The 14,729-nt window shown below is 44.0% G+C and overlaps 1 long non-coding RNA gene across 2 annotated transcripts; it reads right to left on the minus strand.

Moving 5' to 3' along the window:
* LOC107281024 (uncharacterized) lies at positions 1-3,288 on the minus strand. Of its 2 annotated transcripts, XR_001545905.3 has the most exons (3): positions 3,128-3,288; positions 2,835-2,963; positions 1-869 (listed from the first exon to the last, which is right to left on the minus strand). It is a non-coding gene; the product is annotated as an uncharacterized lncRNA (long non-coding RNA). The 2 variants fall into 2 exon arrangements; XR_010741355.1 differs by lacking the exon at positions 3,128-3,288 and having other exon boundaries at positions 2,835-2,976.
* Positions 3,289-14,729: the final 11,441 nt, after the last annotated feature.

Consider the following 14,729-nt stretch of genomic DNA (forward strand, 5'->3'; position numbering starts at 1 on the left):
TGGAACAAAACCCATCAATTCCATTATTACTCGAAATAAATACAACAAGCTTGCGATCAACAGTACATTGATCATCAACTAATGACCAACTGCATGCCACACAAGCGTTATTACAAACAGTTCATGGCCTTAAGCAAAGTACGATGAAACACACGCCAATTACAACGTACGGATTCATGGATAGACAGCTAGTTAATTACTACCTCCGTCCCAAAATAAGTGCAGCCGTGGATATCCGTGCCCAACGTTTGATCATCCGTCTTATTTAAAAAATTTGTGAAAAATTTGAAAATATTTAGTCACACATAAAATACTATTCATGTTTTATCATCTAATAGCAATAAAATATACTAATAAAAAAATTACAAATAAAACAAACGGTCAAACGTTGAACGTGAATAGTGTAAAACTGCACTTATTTTGAGACGGAGGAAGTAGCTAGCCAGCCAGCAATGGCGTCTCCTCCGGCCGGTGAGCAATGCAAGCTTGTTGACGTAGTACACATCGGATTGGAAAGCTTGAAGGTGCGGGCTCCCGCCGCCGGGCCGAGGAGGTCGCTCCACTGGTCACCGATGTTACCGACAATGGCATAGCCATCGCTCACCAGCTTATGCCGCTCACCGCTCTTGAACGCCTCGATGGAGAGACCCCCCGTCGGCTGAAGCACCAGCTTCTCCCACCCGGAGTAGCCCTGTTGGGAAAGGTTGCGGATGGTGACGGCCCTCTGGTTCTCGGTGCGGACTGTCAGGAACACCGGTTTAATGCCGAGCTCGAGCAGCCGTCGGTAAAGTCGTAGCGTCCCTGCTAGCGCCGGTGCGGTCCCCTGCTCCACGTATTGGAGGAAGCTCCTATTGTCGTACGGCTGGGCTCTGTAAAATGGATAATATATATACCGGCCGTTTCAAAAATGTGTAAGCATGTAGTATTAGCAAAAAATATATTACACATGTTCAACTTTTTTGTTTTATGCAAAATATTTTAAGCAACTAAAATTGTGCCTATTTTACTACATAATGTCTAAAAAAACTTTTATATTTTTTTACTACCGGAAAGAGTATTTTAGTCATCACTACCTCTTATGATGAACGGGCATCAAACAATTGCAAGAGGTATTCATTCATTACTAGAAATATGAGCGCGGCGCCACGCCGCGCACGTTAATATCGACGTGGTTAGAACCACACATAATCAATGTTAATTTGACAACGTGGAGTGGAATATTATATACATGTAAATTTGGTTTAACATCAGTTTATTATATGGGCCCCCTTTTTTAAGAATTGTTAGTTTTTTTGCCATCTAAAAGTGGATAAAAAATGGTATAATTTTGGAAAACAAGCGGTAACACGCAAGAACAGCAGAGATTGGTTTGAAAACTATAATTTAGTCGTATATGGGTTTATAAATGATAAACAACAGGTTTACTATGCAGACCAAGTACTAAACGAATTTACAGCGAGTTGTTAATACTTGTATAAGGGTCTGCACATTTATCCATTACTTTTTCCATTACATAATGTAAGTTATTCTAGCATATTACTTTTTTCATTACATAATGTAAGTTATTCTAGCATTTTACATATCATTGTGAATGTTACTGAATTTAGACGCATATATATATCTATATTCACTAATATCCATATGGATGTAGAAAATGCTAGAATGACTTAGGGTGCGTTCGTTTCTGGGGGATTGGGTGAGAAAGCCCATCGTATGCCGCACGCACGCTTTCCAAACTACTAAACGGTGCATTTTTTGCAAAAATTTTCTATAGGAAAGTTGCTTTAAAAATCATATTAATCTATTTTTAAAATTTAAAATAGTTGATACTCAATTAATCATGCGCTAATGACTCACATCGTTTTGCGTATCTTCCCAATCTTATTAATCCCCTTCTGCTCAAACTCACCCTTACATTACGAAAGGGAGCAAGTATATGGTTATTGGTAAGGATTTATAGGGAGGCTAAGGTCTAGTTCAATCTGTGAAGAGTATAAGTCAGCAGCCTATATACGTGTTGGAAAGTTACTTTATCAGTATGGTATTATCGTGCCTTAATTCTGGGCTTTGGAACATATGGTACTGCGTGGGGCCGGTAGAGTTAATATTAGGGTGTGTTTCGTGTACTCTCATGGTACCAAAACACAACAGAGCATTTACGGCAAGAGTAGTCAGGACCACCATAGTAAGATCGACCAGAATACGCAGCTAAAGAAAAAAGAATAAAAATAAATAAATAGCCATCAGAAAAAAAGGTAGAAGGAGGAAGACGGAAACAAATACGATAAATGGAGTATAAGGGAAAAAAGCACGAGAGGAAACAAACCTTTCAAATGGCATATATAATCGGTGGAAAAAACAACATATCCAACAGGGAAAGAAGGATTAGAAGTAGGAACTGTAAACGAGGAAGAAAAAAAAAAGTTTTCACACCGAGCACGGGAGGAAGAAACTAAGAATAAACAAAGAGCAGCAGAGAAAACAAGGCTCAACATGGGAGCAAATAATCAAAGAAACGATAAAAAAGATAAGATAATGAGAAAGAACCAATCTGGTGAAGCAAACAACCGCCGACGTAAGATCGCCAATTTCCTTTTCCTTCGATTCACCAAAGACTGGTACGAAGGACCAGACTTGAACGATGCAGCTTAAAAAAAAGTAGCATGATCAAACTATCTAAAAAGTAGAGGGTAAACACAAATTTAAATCTAATGAGTATCGAAAAGCATAGCGCGCTAATCGTACAGTAAAAAATGCAACGGAAGAAGTCATGTTTAAATTTGGGTCAAAAGGAGAATAAAAATGAATATGGTAACCAATGAAACTGAAATTACCAGTTTGTCGTGTCAGTTCACATGCTGAGCGCGAGGAAAAACTCCTACCACGAAGGATTGCAGCACGGCGAGCTCTAGCAGCTGATGCAGACGGCATAAACCAATACGGCCAAGCAAGTATACCCAGTGCTTAATACGATTTGGCAAGTAAAAACAATAAACACATAAGTTTACAGAAACAAGGAGGCGTACAATCATCAGAAAATTAGCACAGTATAATTGAAAGAACAGAGCAAGCGTCGGGAACGGGAGGAGAAAATAACAAAGAAAAGACAAACAACAAAGACAAGCACCTTGAACGAACGGATCGCAGAGAGAACAGAGGAGCTATCACTAATGCAGAGAGGAACAATATAAGGGGAGGAGCAAGAAGAGACAACAAGCAAGAGCATGGACACGCATAAAACAAACAGCAGGCATGCAAGCTGACACCTAGGCCATTAAACAGTGAATCAAATCGCCAGCAACCTCTGTTAACAGTAAATACCAAAAGAGGTCGGGACACATCCGGAAGAATACAACGCATGGGACAACAAAGTCAACTTACAGAAAGAACAAACGGACAGCAAGGTCGACAAGAAACACCAGCTGTTTTTTTACCACTAATAACATATTAAAGACTAATCGAGCAATCAACTTGAAAAATTACAAGGCATCACAGCAACCTACATCACCCAAAGGGCGAAAAATACCGCTTACAAACGGAAGTTAGGCAGGTTAAAATAAATATGCCCATGTGTGTACGTAGTTAGTACACATTTTTTTTACCCCTACAAACAGCATTTTACATTTTACCAACTACGTAAATCTGTAACACTGAAACCATATTTGGAAAATAGATTAACATACCGCACACAACAGCAAAGAGGGCAACTCGTCATACACTGACACCTGATGAAAAAGGGAGATTTTTACAAGCGGTAATACATATCATCAATCAAGGTTAAGCAAGGGGATTTGGGAAATTTAACAAGCACAAAGTAAATCTAGGTGTTATAAAACCGGCCCCGAAATCACATCGGAAACCAAATACGGAAGAAAACGCCATAGGAGATCCAAACATGATGACAACACCGAGACACGATATTTGATAACGGAGTTCAGCCGAGGCCTACATCTCCGGGGCACTGATTACGGGCGCTTCTCCCCGATCCAGCATATTACAGCGTATGAGAGTTACAATGACTCACGGTCGGTCGCTGCCGGTAGCTGCTCCCTCTCGCTATGCTAAGTCACCATGCGGTTACAACAGGCACGCTCCTCTATTTATGAGAGAACCTAGGATAGAGTCCGACTCTTACCCTAGTCCTAATACCTATTACAACTTCAAGTCCAAAACTGTAACCGACTACGTACACATATTCGATATAAACTCTAACAAACTCCACCTTGGCGAATATGCCATGCCAACCTGAATTTGTTACTTGCTCGAACCTCCGTGTACCCGGACTTGAGTTGGTCATTTTTCGCTGCTCAGGCCGAGCTGCCCCGACAAACCTCCATCAGGCTCACCGTAAACAAGAGACTCCCGCTATCCCGGTAACTTCTTCCTCTCGACTCCACCTGCAGCAGTGCTACACCTTCTCTCATATCACCATAGTTGTCTTGCCAAGCGAAATTGAATTCCTTTCTAGCTGTCACATCATAGACTCCCCGAAGACCATGTTCACCTCCATCTTCCGTCTTAAATTTGACTTGATCTAATCCATGGCCAGATAACCGATGTCATCACCAAATAGATAAATTGAACTTACTAGACATGAAGAGAACCTTTCTTGCTTGTTGTCTTATGAACTGAGCTAAAAAATCCAATATCCACGCTTCTCCGTATCTGTAGACTGAGTATCCGATAATTTGAGAAAATCACCGTTGCGTTGAATCATCTGAAGAACTTATTATCATAGAGCTTGCTCTTTCTCTTCAGTGATGCAGATTCCATATATCCCCATCATGCAAACCCGCAGATTCTGGATATACCCTGTATTGCCAAACAGACCGTTGACACCCTCAACGATTTTCCCCCGCTGTTACCCGGGATCTTCTTCACGCACCTTTGCCACACCCCTGCACCACCGCAGCCTTGCCTTCGAATCATAATGCAGAAGCCCTGATGCACAGTTATTTGCTGTCAATTCCAGCCACCTAGCCTCCGTGCTGATCTCCACGTCCATTGCGACTCCGAGTTGATAAACAACTCTGCAACCGTGTCGATCTCCACCAGCTACGCAAACTGCACATCCTCTGCAACCTGATTCCAATACCAATTTGCTGCTCCGTGCATGGACCTACACACAATATGCCCATGGACTTCCCTGCCGCATGCATGCACATATCCAGAGCCACCACGAAAACGAGCCTGCATGCACATGCATCCAATTAACTACTCCATGCATGTAACCATGCAATTAATTAATTGATGTCTTCATGCTTGACTTGTTCTTCGTGTCTGATTATGATCCATGGCAAAAAATCCAAACGGCTCCTATTGCTTGGTCCAATTTTATTGTGTTGCTCCTGTGTGCACCGCCACCGCCTCCTCTGACCGGAGCCGGCCCGACGAACTACGCCAGCACCTGCACGACGACTACACCAAGCCGTGGTCCTACCGCTCATAATTCGTTGCCCAAACCACCGCCGCCAAGAAATCGGGACCGATCTCTTCATCGCTTTGGTTGTTTGATTCGATTGCAATCTCTGCAATCCCGTGGATTCCTCTTGCTGCTTTACAGGGACAAATTGAGCCCGATTCTATTTCCAAATCGAATTCTCCTCCGATCCCCTTTCGTGTCTGACGCGGTATCCTTCTTGATCTCTTTTTGTTGTGTGTATTGAAGCCGAGCTCGTGCTCAACTCCTTTTCTACCACGGCCCCCTTCGAGTCGAGTCCTGCATGAACCCAAATCGGGTCTGCTACCACCAGCACCGCTTCTGTCTCCGTCGTCGGCTTGGCCTCGCACGTCGCTACGACCCTGACGTCCAAGCTTCACGTACCCCCAGCGATATCCTCGCTCCAAGAGCAAGCACACACAGGACATAGCATGACCACCGACATCGTCAATGACTTCCGCTGCCAATCTGCGTCGACCCTATCCTGTCCTCTGTAATCCATTGCATGTACGTCTCTAAGTAGCAATCCTCCATGCAGTACCTTGCCGTCAACACCTCCAAAACAGCCTCTAGGAACCATCCGCTCCGACTTCCGATTGAACGCCATCAATCTAGTCAAGAGCCGAAGCCGACAAGTCACATGCCGTCTTCCCAGCCGCCGAACGACCTGAGCGCTACGTCTAGCCGTCTCCCTGTCGAACGCAGCTCATCGAAAGGCCCAGGTCACCTCGCCCAGAGTGTTCGATTCCACCAACCGAGAACGCCAATCGCCTCCAGCTTCAATCAACCCCGAGCGTGTGGCCACACGTCTCCCTGTTGAGAGTAGCTCACCGGAAAGTTCGAGCCACCCACCCGAAGTGTCCGACCCATCGATTGGATCGCCAATCGCTTCCGCCGCCATCAACCCGAGCACCACGTTTAGTCATCTCCCTGTTGATTGCAGCCATCGAATGGTTCAGACAGCCACCTGAAGTGTCCGATTCCACCGATCAAAATTCCTTTGATCGCCGCCGTGCTCCACCTTGCGTCCATGTCCGTCCCTGGACACCCTGTGTAGCCGTCGCGGCGTGGAGCACCTCCCTCGTACCTCTACTATGGATCTCCCACAGGCTTTGGTACCACTTGTTATAAAACCGGCCCCGAAATCACATCGGAAACCAAACGCGGAAGAAAACGCTATAGGAGATCCAAACATGATGACGACACCGAGGCACGATATTTGATAACGGAGTTCAGCCGAGGCCTACATCTCCAGGGCACTGATTACGGGCACTCCTCCCCGATCCAGCATATTACAGCGCATCAGAGTTACAACGACTCACGGTCGGTCGCTGCCGGCAGCCGCTCCCTCTCGCTATGCTAAGTCACCATGCGGTTACAACAGGTACGCTTCTCTATTTATGAGAGAAACTAGGATAGAGTCCGACTCTTAGCCTAGTCCTAATACCTATTACAACTCTAAGTCCAAAACTGTAACTGACTACGTACACATATTCGACACAAACTCTAATACTAGGTAGGAAAAAGTAAACAGCAAATAAATTGAAAAGAGGGCCAAAACCTGCGTACCGTAGTGCTTGGTACCATGAAATACAAAAAAAAAAAACAAAGAATTCGGCAAGTAACGATGTACAGAGCGTATAGCCGTGCTGCTCCTTCTTCTCCATACACCCCCACAGTAAAATTTCCACCATCTCTCTCCATCGTGGAGCCATTGGAACCGGCATATTGGGGGCATCCCCCCGATCAAAATCTGTCCGGCGAGCAGGAACTCCCCGACGGCATCGGGATAGAGCGGCTGACGTGGACGCGGTTCAACACCTCCGACAGAGCGGGGACGGCGGCGTCCGTGCAGCACAACACCCACGCAGATCCCACAGAGCTACCCCTCATCCTAATCGCAATCCCCGGCCAGGAACGGGCAAATCCCATCCCCCATCGTCGGCACCTCCTCCGGTCAGCAAACACAACGGAAGGGAACACATCCAAGATCGAAGGAAAAAAAAGCAGTCACAACAGAGGGGAAAAGAGACTGAACCGAGTGATGAACAAATACAGCAAGAAAGAACAAAGAACAACACAACCCCAATGTGGACTAACCTCGACCGATTCAGGAAGGGAAGATGGGAAGCAGCAAGGGGCGCCGACAAAAGCAACAGGACAGGCGAGCTCGTACGAGGAAACCACCGGCGACGGGGAGACGACCAATCCGAAGGGCACAAGAAAGAAGAAAGGGTCAACGAGGGCCCCATACAGAGACGGCCGGCAGGGGAAAATCGCACCTCCATACCCAACACAAGAACAAACCACAAACACACCCCAAAAACAGAATTTTGCCTTCTTCACATTCAATTTACATAAAAGCTAAGGGCCTAAACAGAAAATCACAAAGACACAGAGTACAGAATAGATAGACCGATGTGAAATAATAGAACACACAAGTGGACCAAAACAAGAAATGGCAACATGCCACGCGCCATTCAACGCGCCAGCCAACCGGAAATAGCCGTCACTGTGACCGGCATCCAAACCCCAAATGCATGAACTAATTACCTGATCAACCGGCGTAATTAAGCAGGCAACCGGCGCACCGGCAAATCATAAACGCGCAGGTTAGGCCGAGGAGCAGAGAACAGTAAACGGAGACGTGTAAAAACAATCAGATAGCCAGAAAAAAACCAAAATCACGAGAAAAACGGTGGGGTTAGGGGAGCTATTGATTGATGATTTATGCCCCCTAATGTATAAACGTTGTTATATACATTTGTCCCATGAATATGGTATACATGATGAGGCCCCCTCTTTGTACTCTTCTGTAACAGTTTCAAGTTACTATATGGTATACTCCGTACATTATGTCGGTTATCATGTTGGCTTTGGCGTTTTTCCCGTCTCACGACATATGAGTACCAGATGTGTTATACTCGTGATAGAAATAGACTGATGCACATAACTAATAACACTGGCCGTTAACCCGTGTGTTATTTGGGCTATTACGATTGGTATAAAATAAATACTGAATTTTAACCATACATTGAACGCATTGGTTATTTTCTGAGTTACAACTGGTTTTTCCCATGCCCTAATTAGATCGATGAAACATGCAAGTACTAATTCCAAAATTTCAGAATAATAAATTGAGCTATGATATCCACCTGTATGTTTTGGTTTGACACATACTATCATAATAATCGACCTAATCGACAGACGGTCAAATCTTCCTATATCGTATTCCTAATGGACTCTACACTCTTATTTTCATATTTCTTATATTTTAATTCCGAACTTAAGTTATTTCCTGTATAGACTCTAGACTCTTCTCCTAATCTTCATTATTTTTTAATTTCGAATTTCAGTGTTTTCTAAATTGTAATTCTATGTGAACCCTAAACCATAAAATCTATTTTTTGCAGGCGGACCTATTAAGAGGCCACACACAAAAATAAGCATATTTTTTTTTGCAGACAGGCCTCTTTAGAAGCCGTATGTAAAAATGAATGTTGATTTTTGCAGACGTGACCAACTACGGTCTGTCTTGTCTTGTAGTAAAGTTCTAAAAGGACAATGAGTTGTATGGCCTCTCTTTTCGTATGCGGGTTCTTAAGTGGCCTACACGCAAAAATATTCATTATATTCTGCCTTTTTTTCTCCCCTTCTCTCTCTTCACCCACTTCAAATTTTTTTCACCTCCTCTCTTCTCTCTCTTCCACTCCCTTTTATTTTCACTCCTATCATGTCTCTCTTTCTCTTCTCTCCCCTCTCTCTCTTCCTTTCCTCTCCTCTCCTCTGAGCGTCTGGCGCACGGGTGGCGGCTGGCTCGGCACCGACCATGAGCAAGCGGTGGCTAGGAGCGGGCGGGCGGTGGCCGGCTCGGGAGCGGCGCTAACCCCATCCCCGCTCGGCACCACTGCCAACGAGGAGGAGGAGGAGGAGGCGGCCTAGAGCACCGCCGCATGGCCGGATTCCGGCGCTGGCGCCGCCACCACCACTGCATGCCAGAGTTTTGATTTTTGTTTTTGAGATTTTTATTTTTTCGGATTTATATTTTTTGCATGAGGAAGACATAAGCACCCGCAAGTGAAAATTGAATTTTCGCGTGCGTGTGTCACCCGCACGCAAGAATCCTGTTTTTTGCAGACACTTCCGGGCAGACTGGCCAGAGTTTCACATGCAAAAATCCCTTTTTTGCCTTCTGGAAAGATTGTTTCTGTACTTGTGGAAGATTTGACAAATCTAATAGCGTTTTCTATTCTTCATGAAAAATTAAGTTCAATTAACTTCGAAAATGCTCAATTCTAGAAACCATCTTGACCCATCATTAATAATTCCACTATTAATTACTGTAAAAGATACAACAAGCTTGCTCAACACAGTACATTATTGATCGATCAATGGCCAATTACCAAACAAACCATTTTTTATAGCAAACAAACGTTATTACAAACTTAAATCCCATCCCACCGACAACTAACAAGCAGAAACCCTCTCCCTCTAAAAAGAAAAGGAGAAATAAAGCATATGAGTCGAAGATTAATTATGAGACGCAATTAATGAGAAAACGAGTAGATGAAACGGACACGAAGCATGGATATATAGTTAGCTATATAGCGGGCTAGCTAGCTAGTCGATGTAGTACATGGGTTAGGGAACTTAAAGGTGCGGCAAGCCGGCAACCCTCCGCGATGAGCGACGAAATATAGTTCCACTGGTCATCGATGTTGCCTACGATGATGTATCCGTCATTCACCAGCTTCTGCCGCTCGCATGTCTTGAACGCTAGCGTCGAGGTCTCTAGCCCTTCTGGTTGGAGCACAAGCTTTCCCAAATTGCAGTAGCCCTGCTGGAGAAGGTTGTTGGTGGTGAGCTCCCTCTGGTCGTCGTCAGTACGGTCACTCAGGAACAGTGGCTTGATGCCGAGCTGTAGCGGCTGTTGGTACAGCCTCAGCGTCTCCTCACTGGAGAATGCCTTTTCTCTCCCAATTAGAAACTCTTTTTGTAGTCCCGGATTATAAATTAGGAGAAGAAATTCGGGATTAAAGATAGCGGTTTAAATACCCGGGAATAAAGATGCATCTCTACTCTCGGTTGGTGTTACCAACCAGGACTAGAGATATTTTATCTTTTTTTATATACTCGTGAATCATTGTTTTTAGCTATTTGCACTTGTTTTTCAACCAAACTCATCCACAGATCATCTCCCGACATCCCAAATCATTCGTAACAACAAAATCATCATCCACAATTTCAAATCATCCACAACAACATATATAGTCAACAAAAATATCATCCACAAATTAAGAGGGAAAAAAGGAAAAAAAAACATCCGGCGTGCGCCCGGCCGCCTGCCGCCCGGTGGCCGTCGCTCGCCACGCGCCCATCTGCGCCGCCGCCCACCTCCGCGCGCCCCTCCGTGCCGTCCGCCACCCGTTGCGCGGTCCTTCATGCCGCTGCCCGCGGCGCCTCCCTCAGCCGCTCGCTCACCTCTACCGCAAGCAGGCAGAAGAACACGACTTAGTAGGAATAAGGATAAGAAAATAGAGAGAAAAGAGAGAGGATACGAAAAGAAAGGAGGAGGACAAGGAAAGAGTGGTTGCTAGAGGATAAGTGCGAGGGATTATATACTATGCGCTGATTTTTAGTCCCGGTTGGTGTTTCCAACCGGGAATAAAAAGAGTAGAGGAGCAGACACTTTTCAACCGGGACTAAAGATCATAAAAAGGCTATGGACTTTTCAACCGGGGCTAAAGATGATTTTTAGTCTCGGTTCTTTTTGGAACCGGGGATGGTTTTCGGCTGACCTAGCAAAAATCAGTTCTCTAGTAGTGCCTGCAGAGCGGGCACACCTCTTGCACGTATTGGAGGTATAGTTAGCCGAAAGGCTCGAGGCTCAATGGTCTGGTCCATGGCACGAAGTTTTGGTCCGTCCTAGGCATGGCACAACCCGACCGTTGGGCCGTGCTTGGGCCTCTGCATCGGCATGGCGGGCCGGCCCGGCACGGTCTAAAGATTTAGGAGGCAAAATCGATAAGGGAGCCAAAATAGACTTATTCCAGTCATTCAAGGCACCGCCAAAGAGTTGTGGGATGCAAAATAGACTTAGTATAGCTTTATATATAAGACACAACCCAATGAGTTGAGGGACGCAAAATAAAAATTTTTCTAAGAAGGAGCACGGTGGCTTTCGTGCCTTCGGGCTAGCGGGACACGGCTCGAATCTTATTGGGCCGTGCCTGGGTTGTTGGTGCAGCAAGTAGGCGGGCATGTAGGTCGGTTGTTCGACTAATCTCGGATCCGGCTTGATCATGGCCGGGCCGTGCTGGGCTAGGCGGCTCGTTTGGTCATCTATAACTGGAGGCAGTTTACATTGTTGAATGGTTAAGTCCTGCAAATCAAGGGAGTTAGATTTTAAAGAATCATAGTAGCCAATCCATATTGTATATTGTATTATTATTGATATTAGAGATTAAAATTTTAGGTATATATCACCAACTATGTTGGTCATATTTGGAATTATAGCGCTTAAGATTAAGGAAAGTACACGTTGTGATTTTTGCCTTACTAGGCCCCCGTGTCGCCCCGCTCCAGGGCAACACGGGCGGCGACGCCACAAACCCCGCCGCCACCCCTTCCCCCTCTCCTCCTCCGCCTCACCACCACCGACAAAGCTAAGCGACATCAAGGACAACAAATGTGGGGCCTCTCCCTTCGCTCCAGCCACAGCGGTTGGGGCAACACCAAGATCTCAGCTGGAGGGGGGTGGCGACCGTCGGCGCTAGTTCTGGCACCGACGAGGCCGGTCGCAGTGGATTCGGCCCACCCGTACCCAGATCGGGCAACGGAGGCGCCGACGGCGCCGCTTCTGGCTTGAGGAAGAGGCCACGGCGGATCTGGGGAGGCAAGTCCGACCCCCTGCGGCCAAACGGGAACGAGATTGATAGCACGGTGGCAAAGTCGGTGGCGTGCGTGGCCCTAGAGTCACGTGCTCGCGCGGGAGGCGCTAGGCGGCGTAGACGCGGCCGGCGGGCCTGGGCGGCTGGAGGAGGAGGGCAATTTTCTTATATTATTAACATGTATATATTATAGATGTTATAGTGCAATTTTTGAACACCCTCCCTTAAAATCGTGGGCCCGCCACACCTCAGGCCAACCACCATGGATGCATATGCACCAAGGAATGGATGCAAGCAATGCCCTACCTAGAGTGTCAAGTTAGTTCATTTTACGTACTGATACCATCAAGAACATATGGACCAACTATAAGGTGTAGTGTCCCATGCATACAGAAAACAAATTTACTACTCCCTCCGTTTCGAAATGTTTGACACCGTTAACTTTTTAGCACATGTTTGACTGTTCGTCTTATTCAAAAACTTTTGTGAGATATGTAAAATTATATGCCTACATAAAAATATATTTAACAACGAATCAAATGATAGGAAAAGAATTAATAATTAATTAAATTTTTTAAATAAGACGAATGATCAAACATATGATAAAAAGTCAACGGCGTCAATCATTTCGAAACGGAGGAGTATTCAACAATAATCTGTGCAAGCTCATGGTTGCTTGTGAACAGCGAAAATAGGACGCTTCGTAGGATCGATCTGAGGTGTTTGTTTTCAATATTAACTAGCGTATATAGTCACACGTTCGCCTGACTTTAACCTCCCTCTATACTGAATGTGTTTTTACATATTATTTGTGGTTTATAAACATATAATGAGGATTCATTTGAATTTATTTTAAAATTATTTATATGTAAATAAAGATCACGGATAGTACTGCGAGGATATGACTAGGGTTTATATTTATCTTCTCCATTATATTTTCTCTCTCCCTATCCGCTCAACCATAACCATATCTGCGAAGATATCTTTTTCTCATGTACTTGAGCCACCGCACGCGCTTCTTCACCAAATTACCAATCAGCATCTCCATGGTTGCATGACCCCTTTATCTTCATATTATATTCTATTCATTCTCATTTTCGGCAAATTATGTTTTTACATACTTGAATAGGTGTTAAGAAAATGTACTATTTGGCAGGAAATCTAAGTATAACACAAATTGATTGTCCTGATATGTAATAAATAAATATTATCACGGAAATAAATATTTTACAATGATTATGCTAAACTTGTGAAACTACCCTAAGAAACAGACTATAAAATTTTAGGTGATCTTATCATTTATTTTTTAAAAAATGATAAACAAGAAACCAGGAGACATCCTGTTGAGAGATAAAAATCCATCTCCCTTATTATTTCTCTTATAATGATATATTCAGTCACATAATGGATGTCTTCTAGCGGAACTATTGAACTCCCTCGGGGGTACGACCCTCCTTTGTTGCATGCAGTCCAAGTGATTACAAAACATTTTTGAAGATGGAAAACATAGATGGCTGTGTTACATATTCGTGGAAAATTTTAAAAAATACATCACATCAGGCAAGAAAGTAAAGTTCAGTTAAACTCGTAGTTGGATTGTTACTTTTATTTGTCGATGTATAGTTTAAATTTGTTGATTAATTTTTATCCTTCATTTTTATGGAGGAATGTACGTAAGTGGCAATACTATATATATCCTCACATGTTTGTGAATGGACATATATATCATGAACGATTATTTTATCTTCTTTTGTTCTTAATTTTTTATAATTCCTGCAACAACATAATCGTAGTCTTTAAGGTCTTGAAATCGACTTTCTATCTCCAAAATGTGATCAAATCCCAAAAAGAGTGGATTTTAAATTACCATTTTAATATCTGGCTAATTACTAACCCAATCTGGAATTTCCTTTGGGCCTTGTTCGGTTTGGAGGGGGTTGAAGGGAATTGGAAGGGTTTGAGGGGGAATAATTTCACACTATAATAGATGTGGAATAAATCCCCTTTAATCCCCCTCTTGGGATTAACCGAGCATGGCCCTGGTGAAAACTTTTCTTGTGGGCTAGCAAAACTGCCGAGGAAATTGCTGTTTCCTTAACGGTGCTAAGCAAACTGGCAATAAATTGTACTGTATATTTATTGAGGAGTGACTGCAAGTATATGGTAGTTTTCTCGGGTGTTTCACTGAATCAGCAAATTAAGAAATTGCCTTTTATTGCGCTTTATTCGAAACCACCAACAATCCTTTTCTAGATGGTGCTAAGTAAAGTGGCAATAAATTGTACTGTATATTTATAGAGGAGTGACTGCAAGTACATGGTAGTTTTCTCGGGTGTTTCACTGAATCGGCAAATTAAGAAATTGCGCCTTTTATTGCGCTTTATTCTAAACCACCAACA

This window comes from Oryza sativa, chromosome 5, assembly GCF_034140825.1.
Source record: "Oryza sativa Japonica Group chromosome 5, ASM3414082v1".
NCBI classification, from domain to species: Eukaryota; Viridiplantae; Streptophyta; class Magnoliopsida; order Poales; family Poaceae; genus Oryza; species Oryza sativa.